Genomic DNA, 12,802 nt, shown 5'->3' on the forward strand with positions numbered 1-12,802 from the left:
GTGTGTCTATCCTTGTCCTCTTGTGTCATGCAGGCAGGATATAGGTATTACGTAGGTGGTATGTGGGTGACAGATCCAATCCAAACAGAGGCTAAATTCAACCATTTTGATGTGGGGACGTAACACAATCACTTAGCAGGCAGTTTTATCCCAAATAAATATCAATATATACATAGTCATGACTCATACAGGATCTAATAGTCACTGGTCTGGTGTTGCCGACATCTTGCTCCAGCCGGGCTGAGCCATCTGAACCAGGTTAGTGTAGATGACCACAGTGTCATAAAGGACAGTTGTTCTGAGGAGGTCAAGGTGGTGAGGCATGTGGTGTGACCCCTTAGCCATTCCTGGCAGGGTGTGAGTGGGTATGTGAGAGTGTGTGTTGAGCCAGGTTCATGACCTCACTGATGGTAATAGCCAGTCTTGACATCTCTCTTCCAGCTCTCAACATGTGCTTTAAGTTATCAGAGGAATAGACATATAATTTCAATTAGCAACTCCTCCCTCGCTCTCTATCTCTCTATCCCTGCCTCCCTCTCTCCCTCCTTCCCCCTGAGGCCTCAGAGTCTGTCCAGATACAGAGGTAGAGATGTAATGACACACTACTGAACCAGCAGGGTCAGGGTGTAATTTCAACTCCTTTCAAAACACAGCAGAGGCACCCAGTGCTTACATGGACTTGCCTGCCTGCCGTAGGTCCATGTCTGACTGAGCCCATACAGATCAGGCCCCTCGCTGGCAGCATATTCCATAGTGTACCATTTTGATGTACACTTATGGGTCAAACTTTATTTGGATAGTTTGGATATTCCATAGAAAAAGTATTCCATGTATTATTGTGGGTCACATTTGATTTGGATAGTCCGGAAAGTTCATCTGTAGGTGCTCTACAGATAGTTTGTCGATAGTATGACCATCTGTTGATAACAAACTGCTTGCTAAAGTTAGGGTTAGGCTTAAAGGGTTTCACATATTTTCCTCTTTAAAATAACTGATCTCAGTCCTCTTTAAAAAAAAAATTAAGCTGGTGGCGCCTTTTAACTTGAGTCTTCAATATTCCCAGGTAAGAAGTTTTAGGTTGTAGTTATTATAGGACTATTTCTCTCTATACCATTTGTGGGAGGCTGGGAGCTGGGAGGGAATAGGCCCACTCACTTGTGAGCCAGGCCAACCCACTGGGGAGTTTATATTTCTGTTCAGTATAGATCCCCTACATACTGGTCTTACAAATAATTAGGAAAAAAATGTCTGGGAGGTTCTCTTCTGCACTATTCAACCAATCCAGTAAATGTGGAGGAGGAGTTGAGTGTCGCCTTGGGTGAGTTCGAGCGGATCACTTTTGTCAAGTCAGTGGTCACCGCCTTTTCAAAGTGTGTTGCATTATGGGGATAAAAATTGTCCAGCATAGGGCCTCCCGAGTGGCGCGGTGGTCTACTAGAGATTCTGGGTTCAAGTCCAGGCTCTGTCACAACTGGCCGCAACCTGGAGGCCCATGGGGCGGCGCACAGTTGGCCCAGCGTCGTCCGGGTTAGGGAGGGTTTGTCCGGCAGGGATATCCTTGTCTCATCGCGCACTTGCGACTCTTGTGGCGGGCCGGGCGCAGTGCACGCTGACACGGTCGCCAGGTGTACGGTGTTTCCTCCGACACATTGGTGCGGCTGGCTTCAGGGTTGGATGGGCATTGTGTCAAGAAGCAGTGCAGATTGGTTGGGTTGTGTTTTGGAGGACGCATGGCTCTCGACCTTCGCCTCTCCCAAGTCCGTATGGGAGATGCAGCGATGAGACAAGACTGTAACTACTACCAATTGGATACCACAAAATTGGGCAGAAAAAAGGGGTGACATTTTATTTTTTATTGTCCGGCGTGTGCCTACATGTCAACTGCATGAGGCCATGACTCTTCACCATGACTCTTCACCAACCTTATCCTGCTGCCATCGCCTGCATTGTTGGAGGTGATTTTGTTTGACCCATGCAAACGTGACCCAAGATGTGACTGAAAAAGGAACCAACTTTCCCCAATTCGTGTATACATGGATATGAGCGAATTAATGTCATGTTTGAGGGTCTCTCACACCAATTTATTGTACAATGTACACACATACAGTGCCTTGCGAAAGTATTCGGCCCCCTTGAACTTTGTGACCTTTTGCCACATTTCAGGCTTCAAACATAAAGATATAAAACTGTATTTTTTTGTGAAGAATCAACAACAAGTGGGACACAATCATGAAGTGGAACGACATTTATTGGATATTTCAAACTTTTTTAACAAATCCAAAACTGAAAAATTGGGCGTGCAAAATTATTCAGCCCCTTTACTTTCAGTGCAGCAAACTCTCTCCAGAAGTTCAGTGAGGATCTCTGAATGATCCAATGTTGACCTAAATGACTAATGATGATAAATACCATCCACCTGTGTGTAATCAAGTCTCCGTATAAATGCACCTGCACTGTGATAGTCTCAGAGGTCCGTGAAAAGCGCAGAGAGCATCATGAAGAACAAGGAACACACCAGGCAGGTCCGAGATACTGTTGTGAAGAAGTTTAAAGCCGGATTTGGATACAAAAAGATTTCCCAAGCTTTAAACATCCCAAGGAGCACTGTGCAAGCAATAATATTGAAATGGAAGGAGTATCAGACCACTGCAAATCTACCAAGACCTGGCCGTCCCTCTAAACTTTCAGCTCATACAAGGAGAAGACTGATCAGAGATGCAGCCAAGAGGCCCATGATCACTCTGGATGAACTGCAGAGATCGACAGCTGAGGTGGGAGACTCTGTCCATAGGACAACAATCAGTCGTATATTGCACAAATCTGGCCTTTATGGAAGAGTGGCAAGAAGAAAGCCATTTCTTTAAGATATCCATAAAAAGTGTTGTTTAAAGTTTGCCACAAGCCACCTGGGAGACACACCAAACATGTGGAAGAAGGTGCTCTGGTCAGATGAAACCAAAATTGAACTTTTTGGCAACAATGCAAAACGTCATGTTTGGCGTAAAAGCAACAAAGCTCATCACCCTGAACACAACATCCCCACTGTCAAACATGGTGGTGGCAGCATCATGGTTTGGGCCTGATTTTCTTCAGCAGGGACAGGGAAGATGGTTAAAATTGATGGGAAGATGGATGGAGCCAAATACAGGACCATTCTGGAAGAAAACCTGATGGAGTCTGCAAAAGACCTGAGACTGGGACAGAGATTTGTCTTCCAACAAGACAATGATCCAAAACATAAAGCAAAATCTACAATGGAATGGTTCAAAAATAAACATATCCAGGTGTTAGAATGGCCAAGTCAAAGTCCAGACCTGAATACAATCGAGAATCTGTGGAAAGAACTGAAAACTGCTGTTCACAAATGCTCTCCATCCAACCTCACTGAGCTCGAGCTGTTTTGCAAGGAGGAATGGGAAAAAATGTCAGTCTCTCGATGTGCAAAACTGATAGAGACATACCCCAAGCGACTTAGAGCTGTAATCGCAGCAAAAGGTGGCGCTATAAAGTATTAACTTAAGGGGGCTGAATAATTTTGCGCGCCCAATTCTTCAGTTTTTGATTTGTTAAAAATGTTTGAAATATCCAATAAATGTCGTTCCACTTCATGATTGTGTCCCACTTGTTGTTGATTCTTCACAAAAAAATACAGTTTTATATCTTTATGTTTGAAGCCTGAAATGTGGCAAAAGGTCGCAAAAGTTCAAGGGGGCCGAATACTTTCGTAAGGCACTGTATATTTTCACCTCATGAGTTTGTGATATGGGGATTGGAGACATGTTTATTTTTACATTACAAAGACAAACTTGAAAACAATGTCAACACCGCCATGTTGTACTGGCCTTGCTGTTGGAAAACCACATCAGTGTCCGACTCTTGGCTGTCGCAGATGCACCACACCCGACTTCACTCCTCGACTTTCGTCTACAGTCGGTTTGTTTTCACCTTACCACTCAAACGAGCCCCTTGTTAATGTCCAAAAGCAGAAGTAGTGTCACAGGCTCTATTTTCAATTCCCCTGAGAACCGGAACATCCGGTTGTTGGGGACTCGGCGGAGGATAGGGTAAGGCTTAAGGTTGGGGTTAGAGCTAGGGTTGGTAGATAGTTGGTTAAAATGTTACTGATAGTCTGTAGAGCGTTTACAGATGGACTATACAAATAAAGTGTTATATTTAAAGACAGAGTGAACTACTGGTTAGTATGCACAGTCACACTCAGTCTTGTCCTACTCTAAGTACCAGTGTACATGAATATCACAACCACCCAAACGTCTAAACTGGTTTGTGATCAATGCTTAGCAAACTAGGCTGAAGTTGTTTGTCTCTTGCTGGTTCAGTTTTGAGGTCCACATGATGAGAACATAGTGAAGAAAGAGATGAATAAAACATAATGACTTTGCTCTGAGTGGGAATATGCCTTGAGTGGATGGAGAGAGGAAAGAGAAAAATAGAGGGAAGACCGATGAGACGGAGCTGGTCTCTTAACGCCTCACGCAGATGGATGGATTGGCAAGAACCTGAAAACAACAGGAAAACGTTAGAGAGAAATATCTCGGCTCGCTCTCTCTCTCTCTCTCTCTCGTGACTACTACTTTAGAATGGAACATTTAGTTGAGTATCATGAATAAGCAGTACGATATTCAAGGAAACATAATGATCCAAACTGTCTCTGAGTGTACTGGAGTGTCTTGGGAGAAATGTCTTGACAGCTTGAAACCACTCAGACATAGCGTAGAAATAGTACAGTACTTATGGTGGTGTTTTTAGAAGTAGAAGTGGAGCAGTAACACATTATTTGGATAGTCCCAAGGAGATGTTTGTAGATGTTCAGTAGACGTTCAATAACTGTCAACAACATTTCAACTAAGTCCACTAACCCTAGCCCTAACATGAACCCTTATCCTAACCTTAAACTTAACCCTTACACTAACTGTAAACTTAATCTTTATGTTAACCCTAATTCTAAACCAGTTGCTTATCAACGGATAGTTTGTTTGTATAGTATGACCATCTGTATGGGACGATTCAAATAAAGTGTGACCATGGAGATATTTGTAGTAGCAGTAGTAGTGTTACATTTGCAAGCAGTAGTTGTGAAATGTATTGAAGCAGCAGTAGTTGGGTAAATAATTGAAGCAGCAGTAGTTGTGTAGTTTACTGAAGCAGCAGTATAATTTATTGAAGCAGCAGTAGTTGTGTAGTTTATTGAAGCAGCAGTAGTTGCATAATTTATTGAAGCAGCAGTAGTTGGGTAATTTATTGAAGCAGCAGTAGTTGGGTAATTTATTGAAGCAGCAGTAGTTGGGTAATTTATTGAAGCAGCAGTAGTTGGGTAATTTATTGAAGCAGCAGTAGTTGGGTAATTTATTGAAGCAGCAGTAGTTGTGTAATTCATTGAAGCAGCAGTAGTTGGGTAATTTATTGAAGCAGCAGTAGTTATGTAATTTATTGAAGCAGCAGTAGTTGGGTAATGTATTGAAGCAGCAGTAGTTGTGTAATGTATTGAAGCAGCAGTAGTTGTGTAATTTATTGAAGCAGCAGTAGTTGTGTAATTTATTGAAGCAGCAGTAGTTGGTAATTTATTGAAGCAGTAGTAGTTGTGTAATTTTTTGAAGCAGCAGTAGTTGGGTAATTTATTGAAGCAGCAGTAGTTGTATAATTTATTGAAGCAGCAGTAGTTATGTAATTTATTGAAGCATCAGTAGTTGGTAATTTATTGAAGCAGTAGTAGTTGTGTAATTTTTTGAAGCAGCAGTAGTTGGGTAATTTATTGAAGCAGCAGTAGTTGGGTAATGTATTGAAGCAGCAGTAGTTGGGTAATTTATTGAAGCAAACAGTAGTTGGGTAATTTATTGAAGCAAGCAGTAGTTGGGTAAATTATTGAAGCAGCAGTAGTTATGTAAATTATTGAAGCAGCAGTAGTTATGTAATTTATTGAAGCAGCAGTAGTTGGGGAATTTATTGAAGCAGCAGTAGTTGGGGAATTTATTGAAGCAGCAGTAGTTGTGTAATTTATTGAAGCAGCAGTAGTTGGGTAATTGTTTGAAGCAGCAGTAGTTGGGTAATTTATTGAAGCAGCAGTAGTTGGTAATTTATCGAAGCAGCAGTAGTTGGGTAATTTATTGAAGCAAGCAGTAGTTGGGTAATTTATTGAAGCAAGCAGTAGTTGGGTAAATTATTGAAGCAGCAGTAGTTGGGTAATTTATCGAAGCAGCAGTAGTTATGTAATTTATTGAAGCAGCAGTAGTTGGGTAATTTATTGAAGCAGCAGTAGTTGGGTAATTTATTGAAGCAGCAGTAGTTGGGTAATTTATTGAAGCAGCAGTAGTTGTGTAATTTATTGAAGCAGCAGTAATTGTGTATTTTTTTGAAGCAGCAGTAGTTGGGTAATGTATTGAAGCAGCAGTAGTTGTGTAATTTATTGAAGCAGCAGTAGTTGGGTAATTTATTGAAGCAGCAGTAGTTGGGTAATTTATTGAAGCAGCAGTAGTTGGGTAATTTATTGAAGCAGCAGTAGTAGGGTAATTTATTGAAGCAGCAGTAATTGTGTATTTTTTTGAAGCAGCAGTAGTTGGGTAATGTATTGAAGCAGCAGTAGTTGGGTAATTTATTGAAGCAAGCAGTAGTTGGGTAATTTATTGAAGCAAGCAGTAGTTGGGTAAATTATTGAAGCAGCAGTAGTTGGGTAATTTATCGAAGCAGCAGTAGTTGGGTAATTTATTGAAGCAGCAGTAGTTGGGTAATTTATTGAAGCAGCAGTAGTTGGGTAATTTATTGAAGCAGCAGTAGTTGGGTAATTTATTGAAGCAGCAGTAGTTGTGTAATTTATTGAAGCAGCAGTAATTGTGTATTTTTTTGAAGCAGCAGTAGTTGGGTAATGTATTGAAGCAGCAGTAGTTGTGTAATTTATTGAAGCAGCAGTAGTTGGGTAATTTATTGAAGCAGCAGTAGTTGGGTAATTTATTGAAGCAGCAGTAGTTGGGTAATTTATTGAAGCAGCAGTAGTAGGGTAATTTATTGAAGCAGCAGTAATTGTGTATTTTTTTGAAGCAGCAGTAGTTGGGTAATGTATTGAAGCAGCAGTAGTTGTGTAATTTATTGAAGCAGCAGTAGTTGGGTAATTTATTGAAGCAGCAGTAGTTGGGTAATTTATTGAAGCAGCAGTAGTTGGGTAATTTATTGAAGCAAGCAGTAGTTGGGTAAATTATTGAAGCAGCAGTAGTTGAGTAATTTATTGAAGTAGCAGAAGTTGTACTTTAAGTGGTAATATTGACATGAACAGATTTAGTTGAGTAGTAAAGAATTGAGATGGGGAAAGGCAGAGTGAGAGTGGGTCTGGGGCTCTGAGAGGATTTAAGCACCATGGTCCAGCAGTCAGACTGCTGCTGTTATGGGGGGAAATGGAAAATAACTTCTTGGACCTGACCGTTGAGTTTCCACAGGGCTTCATTTAACTCTAAAAACTCCATCCAATACTGTTCAGTTTAAAACCTCTCTCATTTTTCTCCTCTCCCTCTCTCCCTTTCTCTCTTTCTTGCTTTGTCTTTCTCTCTCTACTTTCTCTCTTTTCCTCTCTGACGCTTCCCCTCAGTCTCTCTCTCTCAGGTCTCGTTAAGCCCAGCTGGGTATCATTAACGCTGAATACAGTCCAGATAGTCTTACCAGCCAGACAGTCAGGGAGAGGGTCACTAGTATCAGGGCTGGGAGTGACACCAATTGAGAGTGTATAGTGTTTGAGTGTGTGTCACACAGAACCCTACAATTGTGTTGCTGATTTGGACTTCATCCTAGGTAGCACATGGACCAGCCATCATTGTATATAATCTTCCCTTCTCCCCCTCCCTGCCATGTGTCACACATTAGCATTACACATAAATGCACATAATGGAGTCTTGTGCTCTCCAGTGTTTCCTCTCCCTCCCACCTCTCGTGTGTGTGGCGTGCATGCGTGGCGCGCTTGTGTCACAGTCTGAAACTTTACAGCCTATTTTTTTATATGCCTACACCTGGCTCTGGTTTTGGATTTTTTTTTTAAACTACATTTGATTAGGATTTCATGCATTCCCATCAAAATGAAATCTCTGCTATGGCATGTTATGTTATGGGCTTAAGGGGAAACTAGAGAGGCTGTAATCAGAAGCTGATGTGGCTGGTCATGGTAGCTTGTCTAGCGTATGGCTGCATACACACACATACACAGCTCCAGCTAATGAACGCATGGCCAATAAAATGCTCTCTGCATTGTTTTACTTTCTGTTCATTTGCCCCGCCTGTCTGCCCAGGTTGCATTGCTCTTACCAGCCATAGCTTGTACTTTCATACCCTTGAATTAATCAAATGTTTAGATTTTTATGTTTTCCAGAGAAGAATAGTTTGTGGATATACTTTTATGTTTGCATGTGCGTGTGTGCAGTGTACACGCATGTGTGTGCTTGTGTGGCCTGCGTGTGTGTCAAATCACATTTTATTGGTCACATACACATGTTTAGCAGATGTTATTGTGGTTGTAGCATAATGCTCCGACAGTGCAGTAATATCTAACAAGTAAAAAATAACAATTACACAACATATACCCAATACACACAAATCTAGTAAAGGAATGGAATTAAGAATATAAAAATATATGGACATGCAATGTCAGCGGCATAGAATAAGATACAGTAGAATAGTATAGGATACAGTATATACATATGAGATGGGTACTGCAAGATATGTAAACATTATTGAAGTGACTAGTGTTCCATTTATTAAAGTGGCCAGTGATTTCAAGTCTATTTATATAGGTCAGCAGCCTCTAAGGTGCAGGGTTACGTAACTTGGGGGAAGCCGGCTAGTGATGGCTTTTTAAACAGTTTGATGGCCTTGAGATAGAAGCTGTTTTTCAGTCTCTCTTTCCCAGCCTTGATGCACCTGTACTGACCTCGCCTTCTGGATGATAGCGGTGTGAACAGGCATTGGCTCGGGTGGTTGTTGTCCTTGATTATATTTTTGGCCTTCCTGTGACGTCGGGTGCTGTAGGTGTCCTGGAGAGCAGGTAGTTTGCCCCCGGTCATGTGTGTGTGTGGGTGTCACCCTCTTAGCCCATTAATCACTACCAGATCTCAACACTGACTGAAGCTGGGAGCAAATTATAGCTTTCAGATAATCTCTCTGCTTTTTCTCTTCTCTGTCTTTCAGTCTGTTTCAGAGGCAGATATCTTTCAGTCAAGCTCTATGGTATATTAATGTACAGGGAAAGAGGTAAAGATCTCAGCTCCGATATGCACAATCATGACACTTCCTGAAGCCACATCATATGATAGGTTAGGAAAGGTTAGATTCTGTATCAAAATTTTTTGGACACAACCTGAATACAAGAGGAAGAGGGGGGTGCGGAAGGAGAAACAATAAGGGGTCACAGTTTATATTATTCTGTATTTATTAATTCAGCCTTCTCCTCGTTCATGTGTAACTAGGCACATTCAGGACCTCACATCCTAGTGGTTGACTGTGTTTCAAAGCAGGCTGTGTATAGTGACAGGTAGTGTGTTTCAGAGCAGGTTATGGGTAAGTTGTATGGATGCCCCTTTAATCAAGGCTGACTGGTGATTTCATGCTGCTATCATTGGTCTGTACAGCTTTACTTCACTGTAATTGGCCACTATAAAAGATAACTACCCTGCCTGGCGCACTACACAGTCGGGCTGTGGGAAGGCAGACCCTACACACACAGGCAAGCATGCACGCGCGCACACACACACACACACACGCAGAGACAGAATTACACACATTGCAGACTTTACTCAATGGTCTCAGGTTTTGCTGTAGAGCCCAGTTGGTTCCACAGTAAATCAAACCTCTCCATTCCTCTTCCTTTACTGTCATTAAGCTCTCCTCCATGCACAGAATACTGTGCATAGACTTACAAGTATATTCAACAGTTGTTCCTACACCATCAAATGATCTTAGTTGCATAAACATTTTTCACTTTGCTTCCATTTTGCTGTCGTCCTTTGCCGTTATTGAGCTGATCACCCCATGAAAAGTCTGGAGCAAATGTTATTCACATCGCAGTTCACTTTTACTCTGAGCCTGGGCTTGTTCCACAGCCACTCTCCTCTCTCCAGTCGTTCTCTACCCTACTCCTCTCTCCACTACTCCTCTTGCTCATGGCATAGCATGTGAGTGCTGCTGACAGTAGAGCTTGGTCAGAGGGCCAGGTCAGAGGGCCAGGTCAGAGGGCCAGGGAACCAAGGCAGGCGAGCAGAGGAGGGGACGAGAGCAGGGCACCTCTGTGTGTTGACTCTACCGGTTCCCCCATGGTGCAAGGACCATCAGCCCTCTGTATGACCGTGAGAGGACGAGGGAAGGAGAGGAAGTCTTTCTAGGAGAATATGATTTGTTTCTGCACATCCAAAACCCCTGTACAAACAGCATAAAACCCACATCCCCTCTTTTCAGTCCCACCTTGTACTAAATACAGTGCGCACGGTTTGATCAGTAGTAGCAGACCGTTTCAGTTCACAGACCGTTTCAATTCACTGACAGTGCTCACGTCTTGATATGTGTCTGTCTCCACACAGTCAACATACAAGTTTCTGTCCAGTGCAGCCAGTTCATGATATCTGTAGCTAAATAACCATTTCCCAATTCCAGCCCCACAAAGCCCAGTCTGTGGTTTTCTGACGGGAGTATCTGTCCTTGGCCACTTCCTGTTCTGAGCCTGGGGGGAACCAATGGTTTTGCAGAACGTTCTTTTTCCCAGCACCAGAAGCAACGTTCTGGTATTCATATTTAGGAACAGCATACTAAGTTGCTGCTCTGTACAACTTCAACCCACTAACTTCACTTTACATGAACATACATTTGGAGTTAAATAAAAGCAAGAGGGAGTGACAGAGCATGATGATAGTGAGAACATTTCTGATCCAATCTTCAAAATAAAACATTCATGAAAAGTAAAAACATTCATGAAAGCCTTGAAGCACAGTAATATTTCTCTCCCATAGGTTTTACCACTGTGAACCTGTGAGATAAGTTAATATTTCTGACTGGTCGGGTTCTGGTGGCAGGGGAGCGGTGGGGTTGTAGGAGGGTGGGGTTAGGTCTGGGGGGGGGGGACCTGATGATGGTGGACAAAGGGGGTGACTGGGGGAGGCTGAGGACTTCTAGTACTGGGGAGGGGTTGGGACTGGTGGGACATCTAGGAGAAGTCTCACTGTCTTCCTGGCAGGTGGGATGAGGTGAAGCTTGGAAGAGGTGGATGGGAGGTTAAGCTGTATGGGGATGTGGGATTGAGGCTTCCTGTGGTGTTTCACAGCCATTTTTGTTTTACACACATTGTAATGTCCAAACCTTAATCAACTAATCAAATTGTACCATTGTGTATTCTACTGCTAATTCCCATGATTGGTCTAAATATATCTATTTTTTTAATCAGGAATACTTATGCAGTGCTTTGACCAGCTGTGTGTGTGTGTGTGTGTGTGTGTGTGTGTGTGTGTGTGTGTGTGTGTGTGTGTGTGTGTGTGTGTGTGTGTGTGTGTGTGTGTGTGTGTGTGTGTGTGTGTGTGTGTGTGTGTGTGTGTGTGTGTGTGTGTGTGTGTGTGTGTGTGTGTGTGTGTGTGTGTGTGTGTGTGTGTGTGTGTGTGTGTGTGTGTGTGTGTGTGTGTGGGGGACTTCTCAGTCACATCAGCCTATTCATCAGTAGGAATTATCCACCAGCCTACACACACACTGCCACGTCTCACCTCCCTTTAATTATCCAGATGTGTCACTTCAACAAAGAGTCCATTGAAGGGGAATACGTCCATATTTTATACAGGGAGAGCAGACTCTTCTATGGTAGAAAAATATACAAGGAAAACTTTAGTTTATGAGTTTTTCCTTTTGACAGTTACATAATGTACAGTGGGGCAAAAAAGTATTTAGTCAGCCACCAATTGTGCAAGTTCTCCCACTTTTAAAGATGAGAGAGGCCTGTAATTTTCATCATAGGTACACTTCAACTATGACAGACAAAACGAGGGAAATAAATCCAGAAAATCACATTGTAGGATTTTTTTATGAATTAATTTGCAAATTATGGAGGAAAATAAGTATTTGGTCACCTACAAACAAACTGCTATCACAGACCTCTAACTTCTTCTTTAAGAGGCCCCTCTGTCCTCCACTCGTTACCTGTATTAATGGCACCTGTTTGAACTTGTTATCAGTATAAAAGACACCTGTCCACAACCTCAAACAGTCACACTCCAAACTCCACTATGGCCAAGACCAAAGAGCTTGGAGATTGGGAGAATGTCATATGGTCAGATGAAACCAAAATATAACTTTTTGGTAAAAACTCAACTCGTCGTGTTTGGAGGACAAAGAATGCTGAATTGCATCCAAAGAACACCATACCTACTGTGAAGCATGGGGGTGGAAACATCATGCTTTGGGGCTGTTTCTTGCAAAGGGACCAGGACGACTGATCCGTGTAAAGGAAAGAATGAATGGGGCCATGTATCGTGAGATTTTGAGTGAAAACCTCCTTCCATCAGCAAGGGCATTGAAGATTAAACGTGGCTGGGTCTTTCACCATGACAATGATCCCAAACACACCGCCCAGGCAACGAAGGAGTGGTTTCGTAAGAAGCATTTCAAGGTCCTGGAGTGGCCTAGCCAGTCTCCAGATCTCAACCCCAGAGAAAATCTTTGGAAGGAGTTGAAAGTCAGTGTTGCCCAGCAACAGCCCCAAAACATCACTGCTCTAGAGGAGATCTGCATGGAGGAATGGGCCAAAATATCAGCAACCGTGTGTGAAAACCTTGTGATGACT

General features: G+C 42.5%; 1 protein-coding gene across 4 annotated transcripts in view; it reads left to right on the forward strand.

The window, feature by feature from the left end:
• Positions 1-12,802, forward strand: part of LOC109902729 (discoidin domain-containing receptor 2) — a 48,951-nt gene that overhangs the window by 869 nt on the left and 35,280 nt on the right. The gene's annotated exons all lie outside the window — the stretch shown is intronic.

The sequence above is a fragment of the Oncorhynchus kisutch genome, linkage group LG13, assembly GCF_002021735.2.
Source record: "Oncorhynchus kisutch isolate 150728-3 linkage group LG13, Okis_V2, whole genome shotgun sequence".
NCBI lineage: Eukaryota > Metazoa > Chordata > Actinopteri > Salmoniformes > Salmonidae > Oncorhynchus > Oncorhynchus kisutch.